At 43.5% G+C, this 18,798-nt stretch overlaps 1 long non-coding RNA gene across 1 annotated transcript in view; it reads right to left on the bottom strand.

The window, feature by feature from the left end:
- Positions 1–18,798, bottom strand: part of LOC307218968 — a 326,381-nt gene that overhangs the window by 105,228 nt on the left and 202,355 nt on the right. The window lies entirely within an intron of this gene.

An 18,798-nucleotide genomic window follows, 5' to 3' on the forward strand; every position in this document is an offset into this window, starting at 1 on the left:
CCTTTGTTGTTGTTTAGTCGTGTCCGACTCTTCGTGACCCCATGGACCAGAGCACACCAGGCATTCCTGTCTTCCACTGCCTCCCACAGTTTGGTCAAACTCATGCTGGTGCTTCGAGAACACTGTCCCACCATCTTGTCCTCTGTCGTCCCCTTCTCCTTGTGCCCTCCATCTTTCCCAACATCAGGGTCTTTTCCAGGGAGTCTTCTCTTCTCATGAGGTGGCCAGAGTATTGGAGCCTCAGCTTCAGGATCTGTCCTTCCAGTGAGCACTCAGGGCTGGTTTCCTTCAGAATGGATAGGTTTGATCTTCTTGCAGTCCATGGGACTCTCAAGAGTCTCCTCCAGCACCATAATTCAAAAGCATCAATTCTTGAGTGATCAGCCTTCTTTGTGGTCCAGCTCTCACTTCCATACATCGCTACTGGGAAAACCATAGCTTTAACTATGAGGCCTTTTCCTATTGATGTAGAAAAATAGGGGTGTTTGCCTTTTGCTGACCAACTCCCCATGGGACACCGAGTCCCCTAAGTCCATGATTGGTCAGAGAGGATTGGATGGAGGCAGGATGCAGTGAAAGCAAGGCAGGTCTTTGTTTTTCTGTTGCAACAGAGTTCCCTCCCCTCCTTGCAAGGAGGCAAGAGAGACCCAGAACCAAGAAGAAACATCTCTTTGAAGGGTTTGCCTTATGGCATGGAGAAGGAGGACTTCCCCTCTACGAACAGCCAGAAATTACCGTATTTTTTGCTCTATAAGACTCACTTTTTCCCTCCTAAAAAGTAAGGGGAAATGTGTGTGCATCTTATGGAGCGAATGCAGGCTGCGCAGCTATCCCAGAAGCCAGAACAGCAAGAGGGATTGCTGCTTTCACTGCGCAGCGATCCCTCTTGCTGTTCTGGCTTCTGAGATTCAGAATTTTTTTTCTTCTTGTTTTCCTCCTCCAAAAACTAGGTGTGTCTTGTGGTCTGGTGCGTCTTATAGAGCGAAAAATACGGTACATCCCACCTAAGGTGGAGTGACTGTGTCTCAGGCAGGCCAAGGTGTGATATTCCTGAGGATTTAGCAAATTTCACATAGTTCCAGACAAAGTTTGCACAAAACATTAGCGTTTGATAAGACAACCAGGATCCCTGTCAGACATCCATCAGTGCAGAGCATCTGGGCAAACAATGATACCAAGGGGGTTCATAGATATAGGAGAGGAATCCCTTCAGGAACTTCTGACTGCTATCTGCCTGCGTTTTCTCAGGCAAGAGGCATTAAGGAGGCAGAGGAAATATTGAGAGTCTTTAGAAGAACCAAGATGGCTTTTTGGTTGCTCTCCTGTACTATTTTAGACATGTGGGTTATATACTTATGTAACTTATGTATGTGTGTTTACCTTGTGAAATTATCAACATTCTATATTTGAGACCTTAGAATTCCTGTAACACTATAAAAGGGAGCCTAAGTCCCTCATCTGCAAGAGAGGCTGATGTAAGATTACTGTGATGCGTGTTTGTGGAGTGCATGTAATTCACAGAAAATGCTATGTAAAAAGGTAAAGGGACCCCTGACCGTTAGGTCCAGTCACGGACGGCTCTGGGGTTGCAGCACTCATCTCGCTTTATTGGCCGAGGGAGCTGGCATACAGCTTCCGGGTCATGTGGCCAGTGTTATGTACTGAAGTTCTCACTCTGGGCCAGCAGGGGGATACTGTAGATAATTATGCAAATGAAGGATCAAAAGTGACGTTCAGTGATTGGATAGTTTGTATGCAAATGAAGGATCGAAAGTGACGTTCAGTGATTGGCCAGTTACAGAAAATGGTTACTGTTGCATTCTAGTGGAGCTCTATATAAGCAGGCTGACTGAGCTCCTCAGTTAAGTTCTGTCCCAGCTTACAAATAAAGAGCTGCTTTGGAAGAATCGCTGTGTCATCTGATATGTTTGCCCACAACTTAACAGCCAGCATGACTAAGCCGCTTCTGGCAAACCAGAGCAGCACACAGAAACGCTGTTTACCTTGCCGCCGCAGCGGAACCTATTTCTCTACTTGCACTTTGACGTGCTTTGAACTGCTAGGTTGGCAGGAGCAGGAACCGAGCAACGGGAGCTCACCCCGTCACGGGGATTCAAACCGCCAATCTTCTGATTGGCAAGTCCTAGACTCTGGTTTAGACCACAGCGCCACTATGTAGATGCTAGATATTATTTCTTTGAAATCTATTCAGTGGTGAAGATAGAATTTGGATCTTGGAATTAATTTATTGCTGTGAAGTAGGTCACTTGTGCTACTAAGAATGTTGCATTATCATATTTTGTTGGGATGCCCAAGTTTTTATGTTTGTGATATCCCACCTCCCTTTGCATTCTCTAGAATAGATAGAATAAGGAAGTGTGCCTGTACAAAAAAGTTCCATATGTGTCCACTGGGTGACACTGTTGCACCCTGAAATTTATATTCGGCAAGAGCTGAACAAATCTTTATTTCCATCCTCCAGGACAAAGGTGAATCCTCTTGCCAGCCACTCAAAAGGAAGCTTTGAACACCGCTAGACCTGCACGTCACCGTGATTGCTCCAAAAAGCTTGCATGCTTCCGTTGCCCATTTATATGCTCTTGCGGGTGATCCAGAGGGGTTTAGTCAAAATGCCTGTGACCAATTTCTTACATTAACATGCAGAAGCAGAGCAAAAAGTATGCTGGGTTATAGTTGATGCAAACTTTGAATTGCTACCTGGGTTTTTCTTGAACTGAAAAAAGAGTCCTGAGTTTGGGGTGCGGTGAGGATAAAGAGGACAAGAGACAAACAGCCTTGGGGAACAGCCTGAGAGTTTATAGGAGGCGCTGATTTCTTACAGCCAGGAAGTTGCAGGTGCATTTTAAAAAATCTTTTTTATTTGATTTTACAAATATAAATTTATAACAAAACCAAAGACATTTACTTTACTCATTCATTCCCTGCCCATCTGGTTGGGTTTCCCTAGCCACTCTGGGCAGCTTCCAACAAAATATTAAAATACAGTAGTCCATCAAACAAAAGCTTCCCTAAACAGGGCTGCCTTCAGATGTCTTCTAAAAGTCTGATGGTTGTTTTTCTCTTTGACATCTGGTGGGAGGGCGTTCCACAGGGAGGGTGCCACTACCGAGAAGGCCGTCTGCCTGGTTCCCTGTAACTTGGCTTCTCGCAGTGAGGGAACCGCCAGAAGGCCCTCAGAGCTGGACCTCAGTGTCTGGGTAGAACGATGGGGGTGGAGACACTCCTTCAGGTATACTGGGCCGAGGCCATTTAGGGCTTTAAAGGCCAGCACCAACACTTTGAATTGTGCTCGGAAACGTGCTGGGAGCCAATGTAGGTCTTTCAGGACTGGTGTTATATGGTCTTGGCGGCCGCTCCCAGTCACCAGTCTGGCTGCCACATTCTGGATTAGTTGTAGTTTCTGGGTCACCTTCAAAGGTAGCCCCATATAGAGCACATTGCAGTAGTCTAAGTGGGAGATAACTAGAGCATGCACCACCTAGGTGAGACAGTCTGCGGGCCCTTTATATTCCCATAGAAAGAGATGTCTCTGGGCATGCATATTTGTGGTACGACAAGGTTAAAGTACATAAAGCATTTAAAAACCATATTGTCAGGAAAGCATTGTTTAATGTTTGGATAAGATATAAAGACTTATTGGAAAACAAAACTCCAAGGTGGTTGTCACCAATGGGAGCGAAAGCTTTTAAAAGACTCAATATGGAGTCCAAATGGCCAAAATATTGGGAAATTTTGGAAGAAGAGGGAGACAAATTGAAATTGCAGAGCTTTGAGAAATTAAAAGGCAAAGTGCGAGACTGGCTTCATTACTGTCAGATAATGGAGGCTTATAAATTGGACAAAAAAATTGGATTCCAGGTGGAAAAATCGAAATTAGAAACAGAATTACAGGTGGTACATGACCCCAGTCAAGCTTGCAAAAATCTATCATTTGCCGGACAATAAATGTTGGAAATGTAAAGAGAATGAAGGTACATTCTTTCACCTTTGGTGGACGTGCCCAAGGATTAAGGCTTTTTGGGAAATGATTTATAATGAAATGAAAAAGGTATTTAAGTATACCTTCTTGAAGAAACCAGAGGCCTTTCTCCTGGGCATGGTCGGCCAATTGGTGCTAAAGAAGGACAGAACTTTCTTTTTGTATGCGACAACAGCAGCAAGAATACTCATCGCAAAATATTGGAAAACACAAGATCTACCCACTCTGGAAGAATGGCAGATGAAGCTCTGTCTGGTCAAGTTGCATGGAATCAATTTCAATCCGTTACCCCCGAGGATGTGGACAGGCTGCTTGGACGCGTGAAACCAACCACCTGTCTCCTGGATCCTTGCCCATCCTGGCTAATAAAAGCAAGCCGGGAAGGGCTGGGCGATGGGCTCTGCGGGGTGGTGAATGCTTCCCTCTGTGAGGGAACATTCCCAGATCCGCTGAAAGAGGCGGTCATTAAACCGCTTCTTAAAAAACCATCTTTAGACCCGGCCAGTATGGCCAACTATCGCCCAGTCTCAAATCTTCCTTTCTTGGGCAAGGTGATTGAGCGCATGGTTGCTGAACAACTCCAGGCACGCCTGGAGGATGCGGACCATTTGGATCCCTTCCAATCGGGATTCAGGCCTCATCATGGGACTGAAACTGCCTTGGTCGCGCTGGTTGATGATCTCCGGCGAGCTAGGGACAAAGGTGAGAGTTGTTTCCTAGTTCTGCTGGATCTCTCAGCGGCCTTTGATACAATCGACCATAACATCCTTCTGGACCGTCTAGAGGGGCTGGGAGCTGGGGGCACTGTTATACAGTGGTTCTGCTCCTTCCTCCTGGGCCGTGTTCAGAAAGTGGTGGTGGGGGATGAGTGTTCAGACCCCTGGGCCCTCACTTGTGGGGTGCCTCAGGGTTCCGTCCTCTCCCCCATGCTTTTCAACATCTACATCTAGCCTCTGGGAGAGATCATCAGGGGGTTTGGACTGGGTGTCCATCAATATGCAGATGATACCCAGCTCTACCTCCCCTTCAAATCAGAACCAGTGAAGGCGGTGAAGGTCCTGTGTGAGTGCCTGGAGGCGGTTGGAGGATGGATGGCGGCTAATGGATTGAGGTTGAATCCTGACAAGACAGAAGTACTGTTTTTGGGGGACAGGGGGCGGGCAGGTGTGGAGGACTCCCTGGTCCTGAATAGGGTAACTGTGCCCCTGAAGGACCAGGTGCGCAGCCTGGGAGTCATTTTGGACTCACAGCTGTCCATGGAGGCGCAGGTCAATTCTGTATCCAGGGCAGCTGTCTACCAACTCCACCTGGTACGCAGGCTGAGACCCTACCTGCCTGCGGACTGTCTCGCCAGAGTGGTGCATGCTCTGGTTATCTCCCGCTTGGACTACTGCAATGCGCTCTACGTGGGGCTACCTTTGAAGGTGACTCAGAAACTACAACTAATCCAGAATGCGGCAGCTAGACTGGTGACTGGGGGCGGCCGCTGAGACCACATAACACCGGTCTTGAAAGACCTACATTGGCTCCCAGTACGTTTCCGAGCACAATTCAAAGTGCTGGTGTTGACCTTTAAAGCCCTAAACGGCCTTGGCCCAGTATACCTGAAGGAGCGTCTCCACCCCCATCGTTCTGCCCGGACGCTGAGGTCCAGCGCCGAGGGCCTTCTGGCGGTTCCTTCATTGCGAGAAGCAAAGCTACAGGGAACCAGGCAGAGGGCCTTCTCGGTAGTGGCGCCCGCCCTGTGGAATGCCCTTCCAGCAGATGTCAAAGCAATAAATAACTACCTGACATTCAGAAGACATCTTAAGGCAGCCCTGTTCAGGGAAGTTTTTAATCTGTGATATTTTAGTGTATTTTTGGTTTTTATGGAAGCCGCCCAGAGTGGCTGGGGAGACCCAGCCAGATGGGCGGGGTACAAATAATAAATTATTATTATTATATTATTATTATTTATCACTACCCTAAGAGGTCTCAAGGGACAAGGGTGGCGCTGTGGGTTAAACCACAGAGCCTAGGACTTGCCGATCAGAAGGTCTGTGGTTCGAATCCCCGCAACAGGGTGAGCTCCCGTTGCTCGGTTCCAGCTCCTGCCAACCTAGCAGTTCGAAAGCATGTCAAATGCAAGTAGATAAATAGGTACCGCTCTGGTGGGAAGGTAAATGGTGTTTCCGTACGCTGCTCTGGTTTGCCAGAAGTGACTTAGTCATGCTGGCCACATGACCTGGAAGCTGTACGCCTGCTCCCGCGGCCAATAAAGCGAGATGAGCGCCATAACCCCAGAGTCGTCCGCAACTGGACCTAATGGTCAGGGGTCCTTTTACACTTTAAGGACTCTCAAAGCGGCTAACAATCTCCTTTTCCCTTCCTCCCCCACAACAAACACTCTGTGAGGTGAGTGAGGCTGAGAGACTTCAGAGAAGTGTGACTGGCCCAAGGTCACCCAGCAGCTGCATGTGGAGGAGCGGAGACGCGAACCCGGTTCACCAGATTACGAGTCCACCAGTCTTAACCACTACACCACACTGGGTCTCTGGACAATGCTGTTCTAGGAAGATGGGATTCCTTGGGAGGGGAGCAATATGCTACTGTCTCATGTAGGAAGCCTCTCAGAACTTCCAGCAAAGGGGCTAGCAAGATTTGAAATTCTGCTGAATACCCCACCTGAAAAGGCAACTTTTAAAAACGAAGTGTATTGCATCCTGCGTGTCTCAAATGAGAAGAGCCTTTAAGTCAATTAATTTTCTTTTAAACTAGGAATTCCTGTGCCACGAAGCTCTTTCCAAGTGAAACTTAATTTGTCCTAGCCAAAGGCCATCCAGAGTCTTAAGGTTCCCACAACAGTTCAATTTATTTTTATTATAATTTCTAAGCAATTATGGGTATAATTGATATTGCACCATTGATATGCACAGTGCTCTATAGGAGTAACAAGCTACAGGCAGCGGGAGCTTGCAGAATAAATTCCTAAAGGAGGAGGAAACAGGACCCGGTGGGCAGGAAGGAAGTAGAAGCAATTGGGCTGTCAACGGATTCTGATGAAAACCACACTCAGTTAATTTTTTTACTTTGAAATTGTACAAGCAGCTAAGGTTAAAAACAAAAAACAGCCACCGACTAAAAGTCAGTGCAAACACCTATTGTGCAATTCATATCACAGGCTTGGAGATGTATCAGTTTCTTTCAGCTGAGTCTTCTGTGATGTTGGATGGTTTTTGCTTCTTTTAGCAAGTTAATAAATTGGTACCCTTTTAACTAGGGACGCGGGTGGCGCTGTGGGTTAAACCACAGAGCCTGGGACTTGCCGATCAGAAGGTCGGTGGTTCGAATCCCCGCGACGGGGTGAGCTCCCGTTGCTCGGTCCCTGCTCCTGCCAACCTAGCAGTTCGAAAGCACACCAGTGCAAGTAGATAAATAGGTACCGCTCTGCTGGGAAGGTATACAGTGTTTCTGTGCGCTGCTCTGGTTCGCCAGAAGCGGCTTAGTCATGCTGGCCACATGACCCGGAAGCTGTACGCCGGCTCCCTCGGCCAATAAAGCGAGATGAGCGCCGCAACCCCAGAGTCAGTCACGACTGGGCCTAATGGTCAGGGGTCCCTTTACCTTTTTACCCTTTTAACTGCTGCCATATTAGAAGCAATCTCTGCATTCTTTGTATCGGCATCTCCTCTCCATTAGCTATTTCTTCATCCTCACCTGAAGCCCAGGAAAGAGGCCCTGATCTTAGGATTCTCAGAGGGCTACTTTATATGGGGTTCTGGTGTAATGTCATCTAGACGGGCATTTTAAAAAAAGCACAGGAGGCTGAGAAGCCAGTGCAATGCTGTTTTGATTTCTGTTTTGACACCCTGTGTTTTTAAAGCAAGATCAAGAGTATACAAACCTTCAAAGCACACACCCTGCGCCAGAAATGTGCACACAAACGTCTGAACTTGCACCTTTTTGTGAACAGCCTCTTTGCATCCTTTCCCCACGGCAAATGGTGAAACTCACACAGCCTAAACCAGCTGAAATTATCAGCACAGCAGAAGTGTTTGCTTTGAACAGCTTCTTGGCCACATTTTGAAGACATTTTGCTTTTTTTGGCATTCTGGGAAGATTTTGAATTCTTGACTGTCCCTTTCAGCTTTGTTTTACCAATCCCCTCATTTTTAGATGTTTCCTCATTTGAAGTCAAATGTTGACTGTTGGGTTTTCTTTTTGTATGTAATTTTTATTAATTTTTCTGTTTTACAATTTAAAATACTCATTTTACATCCTTAAGATATTAATGACTCCCCTTCTTCTCTTTCCATGGTTCATTTTACAGATCATAAATCCCTGCATATTTTACAAAAACTATACCATTCAGTAATCCATTATTGCATCCATCAAAACTTATTTACACTGTTGAATTTATCTTAATGCTGCCAGCGTTTTCAGCTGTACACAGTTATTTCCCATATATTCAATAAATGTTTTCCAATCTTCTTTAAACGTATGATCTTCTTGTTCTCTTATTCTATACAGTGGTACCTTGGGTTAAGTACTTAATTCGCTCTGGAGGTCCGTTCTTAACCTGAAACTGTTCTTAACCTGAAGCACCACTTTAGCTAATGGGGCCTCCAGCTGCTGCTGCGCCGCCGGAGCACGATTTCTGTTCTCATCCTGAAGCAAAGTTCTTAATCCGAGGTAATATTTCTGGGCTAGCGGAGTCTGTAACCTGAAGCGTATGTAACCTGAGGTACCACTGTATGTTAAACTGACTGTTGGGATTTTTTGTCCATTTTGACACGTTGCAATGGAAACTTGCAGTTGAAATTCTCTGAACGCTAGGAGCCGGACCTCTGCAAAAGTGCTTGTGAATGCTACAGTCTCTTGTTTCCATGGAGGAAGTAGAAGACCATAGCTAAAAATAGAGTGAAAGTGGTTTTAATTTTAGTGTTTTGTTTAGCACACATGCTGCTTTTAGTTCAAGAGCCTAGTATTAAAGTAATAACATTAACATTAGAAGATACGAAAGGTCTGGCTATCTAGATATCTGACACAAATTATGGCATTTCCAAAACCGCCAGTCTTATGGGTACCGTATTTTTCACTCCATAAGACGCACTTTTCCCCTCTTAAAAAGTAAGGGGAAATGTGTGTGCGTCTTATGGAGCGAATGCAAGGGGGAGGCAGGCAGGAAAAGCCCGCAAGAGCTGCACACAAGCTTCGCGCGTGTCTTGCGGGCTTTTCCCCAGGAGGGAGAAGGGACTGATGTGGCCGGTCAGTCCCTTCTCCCTCCTTGTAGAAAAGCCCGCAGGAACCGTGCGCTCCTTAAAGGGTGTGCGGCTCCTGTGGGATTTTGCGGGAGGTGGGGGAATTGCCATAGTCGCACGCAGCCTCTCCAGCCAGGAGAGGCTGCGCAAGGCTAAAGAGGAAGCCAAGGCAGCGAGCAGGATGGATCCCGCTCGCTGTCTTGGCTTCTTTGCTCTTTGGGGCGGCGGGGGGGGGGGGGGGAACCCGGGCTTCCCCCACAGCCCCGAGAAACTTGATTTCTTGATTTCCCCCTCTAAAAACTGGGTGCATCTTGTGGTCCGGTACGTCCTATAGAGCGAAAAATACGGTAACTGCCGACATGCTTAGTAAGCTCTCATGCTTTTTATGGTGATTCTGGTAACAACAATTACATCATAGGTGTTATAAGAAAAATACTGCTCCCTTTCCCTTATGGGGTATCTAAGAGCCCATATAGAATCCTTAAGTAGGTTCCCTATTGGTAGGAGAAAATAACAGAGGCCAACCAGAGAATATTGAGAAGCAAAGCAGCTAGTAAGCCTGATCTTTATTAAACTGTTGCAACAGGGTCCCCACTCACCACATGCAGGAGGGAGGAGGAACCCATGACAAAGGGGTGCAAGCCCTTATATAGACTTTTGAAATTGCCCCCCTGTAGCTCAAGACCACCCCCCAAAACATCATACATACATCACGGAAAGAGGTGGTCCCCGGCAGAAATTTGAGTGTGTTGCTTCTCTCCTGTCTGCCAGGATACCTGATAATGCCTTATCTGATCGTCTTTTCTGGGTAGCCTGGCCATTCCTTTGAGATGGTAAATACTTAAGTTCCTGAATCTCTTACCCATATTGATAGTGTACTCAGCTTAACAGATACTTAGCAGAATGTATTTACAGGGAGGTGTAAGCCCCTCCAGTTCAAAGACAATCAGAAAGCTTTTCCCATTTCCTCCCTCCTTGTGGAGAAATATTTGAGGTCAATTTGGAAGAGTCAACATGGCCTCAGGATTGTTTTCCTGTACTATTTCAGACACATGGTTTATATACTTATGTATGTGTTTGCCTTGTACATTTATGAACATTTATTTTTTATATATAAGACCTTAGAATTCCTATAACATAGGGTACACGGCTAAACTTTTACTACTTGGTGGAAGCCACATTGCTGCATTGTAAGATACCCAGCCAGTCTTATTTGGGACCAACACCCAATCTGGGCCATTTAATATAATACAAACCCTAACTTACTGTCCTAAACTGGAACTATGTACATCATTTCTGAAATTATGAATTGCTATAAAATAAAGTAAAATATTGGGGCGGGGGTTGGCAATGTGAAAATATTTATTTTAATATGTATTTTTTTTTATTTATACTTTTCAGATTTATACAATTCACTGATTTTACAATCATTTTAGCATTTCAAAACTTGACTTTCTTCCCCCTCTTTCTGCGGTTCCTTAAATTTATTTTCAATATCTTCTGCATATCCTAATTAACTTAATTTGCTCATTTATTCGTGTTCTATAAATATATACCCCTATCAAATTTCAGGTTGTTACAATAATCCTTCCAATGTTCTTATCTGTTTACAAATTATCTGTAAATATTCAATAAACCATTTCCATTCTTTTATAAAAAGTTTGTTGTCTTGATTTCTTATTCTTCTGGTAAATTTTTCCATTTCTGCATGTTCCACAAGCTTTTGTAGCCATTCTTCCTTTGCTGAGACTTCTTCTTTCCATTTTGGGGAGAGAAACATTCTTGCCATTATACTGCCATACATGAATAAGTTTCCAAACAATTTGGGTAGTTCTGTCCCTATAATTCCCAAGAGAAAAGCTTCTGACTGTTTTTTTTTTTTTTTTTACAAACATTATTTTAAACATTTTCATTTCATTATATATCATTTCCCAGTAAGCTTTAACCTTACTGCAAGACCACCACATATGATTAAAAAGAACCTTCTTTCTCTTTACATTTCCAACACTTATTTGATTTAGATTTATACATTTCTGGGTATCTGAAAAAGTGTGCATGCACATGAAAGCTTATGCCCAGAACAAACTTAGTTGGTCTCTAAGGTGCTACTGGACAATTGCTTTATTTTTATTTTGAAATTTTTGCCCGTTCTCGGTGTTAGATACCACTGATATATCATTTTCATATAATTTTCTCTGACATATCTTCTTTTAAAAATATTTTTATTGGGTTTTGCATTTTTATCACAATCACATCATAACAAATAATAAAAAATTGAATCTACCCCTCACCCCAAAATTCCCCTTCTGGATTTTTTTATGTATGAATTTGTCCTGCTTGCGATACTATACTTCAAAATTATGTTCTTTGAATCAGATATTGTTGTATTCTTATCACTTTAACCTCATCTTTATAGCTTCTATGTTGGTTTTGTTCGTTGTAAGTGTTTACTGAAACCCTACTAGTGAGTCCATTTCTTTACATTGATTCTGTAAATACAACCTACCGTACTTTTTGCTCCACAAGGCACACTTTTTTCCTCCTAAAAAGTAAGGGGAAGTGTCTGTGCGTCTTATGGAGTGAATATGTGGTCGATCGCTGGCTCCCTTTCTGGCCCCGCCCCCTTGCCCAGGCCTCCATTGTTGAATGTTCTGCAGATGGAGACTGTTTGTTTCCCCAGTGACATGTGACTGGCTGATTAGATTATCTGTCTGGAAACTGTAGAAACGGCTCCCTTTCCTTTCCTAAAGAAGTTGCAGAACTGTGAGTTGAACCCCATAAAAACAGGATTTTTTCCCTTTGCAACGTAAGCTCAACAACTTTGAGCTGATCCTCAAAAAACCGGGGCTTTTCCCCTTTGCAAAAGAAGCTGCACAACTGTGCGCTGATCCTCAAAAAAACGGGGCTTTCCCCCTTTCCTCCTCTAAAAACTAGGCGCGTCTTATGATCAGGTGCATCTTATGGAGCGAAAAATACGGCAAATGGTTCCCGGTCTTTTTTAAAGTCTCTGTTGTCTTTATCTCTAAGTCTTTCGGTTAACTTTGCAATTTCAGCACATTCTATCAGTTTCTCTTGCCGTTGTTCTTTAGCTGGTATTTCGTCGCTTCTCTCTGACGCATCTTCCATTTTAATCTGTTAAATCTTTGAAGATCCTCCAAACGCTTTGGATCACGATTTCTTAGCCAGCTGAAATGAAAAGTTGATGCAGCAAAACCATCGCTCGTTGAGTCAGATGGTCCAAACAGTCGCATGGAGATGGAGGAGTTGTAACTTGCAAACCCCGAAGGGCAGTTGCTACTTAGCAGAGCCGATGGGGATGCAATGGACCATTGGTCTCATTTAGGGCAAAGCAGCTCTTGCCTTCTGCTTCCTCCCCTGGTTACCATCATATTAATTTGTGCTTCCTTGCATTTCCCTTGACACCTACCAGTTACACTTCCTAACCTGTTTGTAGAAATCAGAACACCTTCTCTCCAAAGGGTACGCACACATTTGCAAACTTCAGTTCAGTAGGTATTAAGTAAATTATTTCTTTAAGATCATATGGCATATCTATAATTAATTAAACCTCTCCACAATATTGGCACAAGACGGTGTAGCCTTTCTGAAAAGGTGTGTGTAATTTGCCAATGTGGTATTCGGGAATGCATGCCCCAGAATCAATTCCTTTAGTTTCCAGAGAATAGAAATGAGAAGCAATCTCATTTTAATTATATCTCTTTATTGCTAACAAAGGAATGATTTATGCAATTAAATTAACTGGCTAGAAAATTTTCCTCAGCTGGGCTGTCCTAATTCTTTGCTTTTTGAATTGCAGGCTCTCGTGCTTTTCTATGGAGATTAATTTTTCTGATAATGCAAACAATGTTCCTTGTGTGCAGTTTGAACACTTTTAATTCAGCTCCCCTTTTCTTCACGCAAATGACATGAGTAATATTTGTGAACTGCTGGGTTGCGAGTCGGGTTTTTTTTTAATGTAGGAAGTAGAAGGGTGAAAGGGGAGAAGCATTTTCTCTTCAATCTCATTATTGCGAGCACAGAGAATGGCATTCAAGTAATTTTATCTATTGCAAAGGAACATGAATAAATTGCAGATATACAAAAGATGCAGACTTCTAAGCAAAACACATTAAAGAGTGGGAGGAAAGGGCAGCCTTCTGGAGCCAGAGTCAAAACACACCCAACTTTACTCTGCCCTCTTATCATGGTCAAGGGATGTTTGGACCCTGCCCCAGGAATCTCACTGGTTGTAACAAATCATTTTTCTTTTTGCATTGCTTAAAATTCCTTGGAATTCCCATCAAACAAAAACCTCTAAATTCGTCTCAAAATTCTGCTTTAACAGAAATTCAGCTGCGAATTCAGTGCCTGCCTGCCAACCACCTAACTTTCCCACCTTATCTAAAACCCTGCTGTCTTCGCAGAAGCTTATGAAAAACTTGGCCTGTTGCTCAACATCCAAAAAACCAAAACGCTGCACCAACAAGCATAAAATAACCCCTCTGCAGTGCCACAAATCTAACTCAGTGGTGTAACGCTGGAAAGTGGTTGATCACTTCTCCTACCTGGGCAGTTATTTTTCCACAAGGGCCAACATTCATGCCAAAATCCAGCATCGCCTGAGCTCTACAAGTGCAGCTTTCTCCCGATATAAGTGCAGAGTGTTTGAGAACCAGGAGATTTGCAGGGAAACCAAAATGCTTGTTTACATTGTAATACCAACCTTACTGTATGCTTGTGAAACATGGACCACTTATAAACACTATCTCCAACTCCTCGAAAGATTCCATCAACAGTGTCTCCGTAAAATTATACACATCACTTGGGAAGACAGGCGAACTAATGCCATTGTGAAGAAGCAAAGATCCCCAGTGTCAAAGCAATGATTCTTCAACACCGACTTTGTTGGTCATGTTGTGCAGATGCTTGATTATCCTCTTGCAAAACAACTACTCTATTCCCAACTTAAAAATGGAAAGCGTAATGCTGGTGGTCAACAAAAGTGTTTCAAAGACTCTCTCAAGGCAAATCTAAAAAAATGTACAGTGGTGCCCCGCAAGACGAATGCCTCGCAAGACGAAAAACTCGCTAGACGAAAGAGTTTTCCGTCTTTTGAGGTGCTTCGCAAGACGAATTTCCCTATGGGCTTGCTTCGCAAGATGAAACGTCTTGCGAGTTCTTGCGAGTTTTTTTCCTTTCCCCCCTTTTTCTAAGCCACTAAGCCGCTAATAGCCGCTAAGCCGCTAAGCCGCTAATAGCCGTGCTTCGCAAGACGAAAAAACCGCAAGATGAAGAGACTCGCGGAACGAATTAATTTCGTCTTGCGAGGCACCACTGTAGTATAAACATTGACAACTGGAAAACACTGGCTCGTGAGTGCTCCAATTGGAGAACAGCCTTTACCAAAGGTGTCATGGGCTTTGAAGACACTTGAATTCAGACGAAAGGGAGAAACGTGCTAAGAGGAAGGCACGTTTGGCAAACTCTCACCATGATCAACTCCTGCCCAGAAACTTATATCCCTACTGTGGAAGGACACATGGATCCAAAATTGGCCTCCACAGTCACTTACGGACTCACTGTTAAGACCGTGTAAGACAATTTTATTTGGCTACGAGGGATCGCCAAAGCAGAAGGGTCTGTTTTGCCCATCTTTGTCTGGTTCTTTAAAAAACACACCTACAGGCAGATCTTTCCAAAATAACCTCACTCTTCTTCCCCTAAACTTTTGTGTGGTGATATTTGAAATCTTAAGCATTCTATAAATGCTTTTGAATAGGTGTTTGTTTAAAAAATAATGATTGGGAAGGATCTAAACCATTCTCTATCTAAAATGAACTCTTGTAATGCTAGTCCAAAACTTCAGAGGAACAAAGCAGGGGTTGAGCCAGAAGATCATCTGGGTGTCTTCCAACTCTTCAATCTTACGATTTTATGAACCCGTTAAGCACCTCCATTTTTCCCCAGCTGCCCACATTCCTTTAGCAAATTTCTCACAGAACATAGGCTGACCCTAAGTTCGGCAAGCCGTTGCCGTACATTTCTAACACATCATTGATACTAAATGTGCTAAAAAGCAGTAGTTGAATTTTGGGAAATGATTTATAATGAGTTGGGAAAAAAAATGTTTAAAATAACTTTTTCTAAAAAAACCCAAAGCTTTCCTTTTAGGAATCTTAGGTGCCGAAATCCCAAGGGAGCAGAAAAGACTATGTATGAGACCACAGCTGCGCAGTTGTTACTGGCCCAGAGATGGAAATAATATAAAGTCTCTACCAGAGAAGAATGGGAGATCAAGTTGATGTATTATGCTGAATTGGCCAAAATGACCAGAAGAATCAGAAATCAGGAAGACCAAAATTTCAGTAAGGAATGGGGGAAATTTACAACTTACGGTATCTTAAAAACCATTGTAAACAGTTAAAACTGTTAGCAGGACTGGAATACCACTTGTAGTTTAATGGTGAATTTTGGATATAATGGAGATGTAAAATATTTGGTTTATTATAAAAGATGTAGAAGGAAATGATTAACAATAGGACTCACAAAGGGGAAGTCCTGAAGATTCCTTGGAATCTTGTTTCTGTGTTATATATTTGCATATGATATTGTAAAATTTTGATTTGAAAACTAAATAAACAAATTTTAAAAATAAAAGTAGTAGTTGCCAATATTTGCTATGATATAATGCTGACACTGTAAATCTAGTGCCAAAACATATTCACGCTTCTGACAGTCCTTTCCCCAAAACTTTCTTGCGAACTGGCGAAACCACCTTTAAAAACGGTAGTTGCAACTCTTTGTTTGGACAGGGCAATTGTTCAAACTGCACTGAGCTCTTCTTCCCTTTCTCTTTACTTTTACACATATCCAAACACATTTACAGCCTTGTGCAAATTAATTGACACTAAGCATGTTTTCTATCTTACTTGTAATCCTGTACTCAAAACAAACACGAAAAGTCAGCTGATCATTAGGTGTCGGAAGCCTGCAACCAATAGAAGGAATGATGCGCTCGCCACAATATATTGAGGTTCTACGAAAGAGATTAATTCCAGAGCTGGAAAAGAGGTATCCTGACGGTGCTGGGATATTTCAGCAGGACCTAGCCCCCTGTCACACATCGAAAGTGGTGAAGCAATTCATGACAGAGCAGCAAATACACGTACCTGATTGGCCAGGGAATTCCCCGGATGTAAACCCCATTGAGAATTTGTGAGCCATATGCAAAAGTCGCCTCCGTGCTGTAGACTGTACGACTATGGAGAAGCTCATTCAGGTGCTGATTCAAGTGTGTTACAGGGATCCAAAAATCAACAGTGACTGTTCAAAACTAGTAGGCTCCATGCCAAACTGTGTTCAAATGCTGCTTAAAAATAGCAGAGGTCATATCCATTACCAATGTACGTATATGTGAGTTTTGTATATGTATATGTGAGTTTTGTACAATAAACTACATTGTTTGTTTCAATTAATTTGCACATGGGTGTAAGTCGTTCAGATTTTTGCCACCCTCGTTGTGAAAGCTTGGCGGGGATATACAAGCAAGGCTGCAAGCTTCACCATGTCTAACCAGAAGTCTCATTGAATTCAGAGGGTCTTACTTCTAGGTAATTGGGGTTAGGATTGCAGCTTAAAAGGTTTAATAATTCTGTGACATCAAGGAGCAGCGGAACATTAATTCCAGTGGGTGATATCTGACTTAGTCATATTTTGAGTAGATGTGTTGAAATCAATAGAAATCATCATCATGACTAACTCCGCCTATTTCTTTTGGGGGTCCACTTTGAGAATGACTTAGTCAGATTCCACTGCAAGATTTCTGCTTTCGGAAACACCCCAAGTTTCACGGCACCCCACAAAATGAGCCCTCGGCCCCCAAACCCAAAGGGTCACAATTTCACTGAAAACCCAACGTTGTAGAATTCAGTCAAAAGCGGTGCCAAATACTCGCAAAAGACCCCCTAAAATGTTTGGCAGTGAAAACCTCACGTTTCACAGCACCCCAGAAAATTAGACTTTGGGTCTAATTTGAGTCACGTTTTTGCCAAAAAAACAAAACAAACAAAAACCCCTGACGTTGTCTGTTTCACTCATGAAGGCAGCCCTAGGGAAGTTTTTAATGTTTGATGTTTTATCGTGTTTTTAATATTCTGTTGGGAGCCGCCCAGAGTGGCTGGGGAAACCCAGCCAGATGGGTGGGGTATACTTCTTCTTCTTCTTCTTCTTCTTCTTCTTCTTCTTCTCCTCCTCCTCCTCCTCCTCCTCCTCCTCCTCCTTCTCCTTCTCCTTCTCCTTCTTCTTCATATTCCCCCACCATGGTCCCTCCAAACCGGCCGGACTCTCAGTCCTTCCAGGGCTTAATTTGATCCAAGCATTAACCTTGGCACCAGCTTTCATACTCAGATCTAGTAGCATCTCCTGTAAAGCCCTAGTGCCCTCAGCAAAGACCAAATGCTTTTCCTTCACCATCAAGTCACCAGAACTGGTCTCCACTCCACATATTTGGGACAGGAGAGTCAGGATCTGGTGGTGCAACTCTGATACTGCCCTGAGCTTTGGGGTTCTTGTTTGGAAATGCCAATATGCCATATCTCAGAAGGGGAATGAAAGCCTGTTGATCATTAATCCATATAGGTCTGGATCAGCCTACAAAGCAAACAGTCTAACTGGTCAACGTGTAAAAGATATCGAGCATTAAAACAACCTGGCCACTATAAGGAAATTCTGCCCTTGGTATGCTCATTTTCCACCTCTCCATTTTGATTCTCTGGCCCCATATCTGCACAAACTTATTATCCCAAAATACAGACGTGCTTTTACACTTGTGAGACTGGATGTTTTGCCATCTGCGGTACTTGAGGGTCGATTCCAAAAGATCCTGCCTGAGAAACGTCTTTGCCCCTGTGGAGATGGTAGCACCGAAACAGCGGCTCACGTCCTCCTGTCTTGTACTCTCTACAAAGGCCTGAGGAACGAAATCATCACCCCACTCATACTAACCATCCCAGTACAACCACTGCCACGATGTCCTTTCTTCTATCAGATCAAAATGAGCAGATAACAGCAAAGGTAGCTAGGTTCATAGCAGGGGCAATCAGAATAAGGGCCACTAACTGACGGCTGATTCAGGACTTTAAATTGTGCTCTTATATCAAATTTCCTTTTCTGCATATACTGTAATGTTTTACTGTTGCTATGGCCATTGGCTAATGCGAATAAAGTTTTATTTATCTATCATATAGGTCTGGCATAGGAATTATTGATTAGTGTGTTTGCATTAATGGGGTGAGTCTTCCAAGAGCTTGTTTTGAGGAACAGTTCAGCTTTCCTTGCCAGGATCTGACACCATCTGAGATCCATCAGAAGAAATTCCTCTACATCGTATTGATTCCAAACACTTGAAATCATGCTGTAATGAGGAAGCAGCTTGGGGGATGCAGGTTCTTTTGGGCTTCTTTTGGCCTCTGTAGACCTCCCTTTATGCAAACCAAACTTTGCTAGATTGTGTTACTCATTGAAAGGTAGTTTCAATTAAAAATTCAATTACACTGTCTT

The sequence above is a fragment of the Podarcis cretensis genome (assembly GCF_951804945.1).
Source record: "Podarcis cretensis genome assembly, chromosome: 6".
NCBI lineage: Eukaryota > Metazoa > Chordata > Lepidosauria > Squamata > Lacertidae > Podarcis > Podarcis cretensis.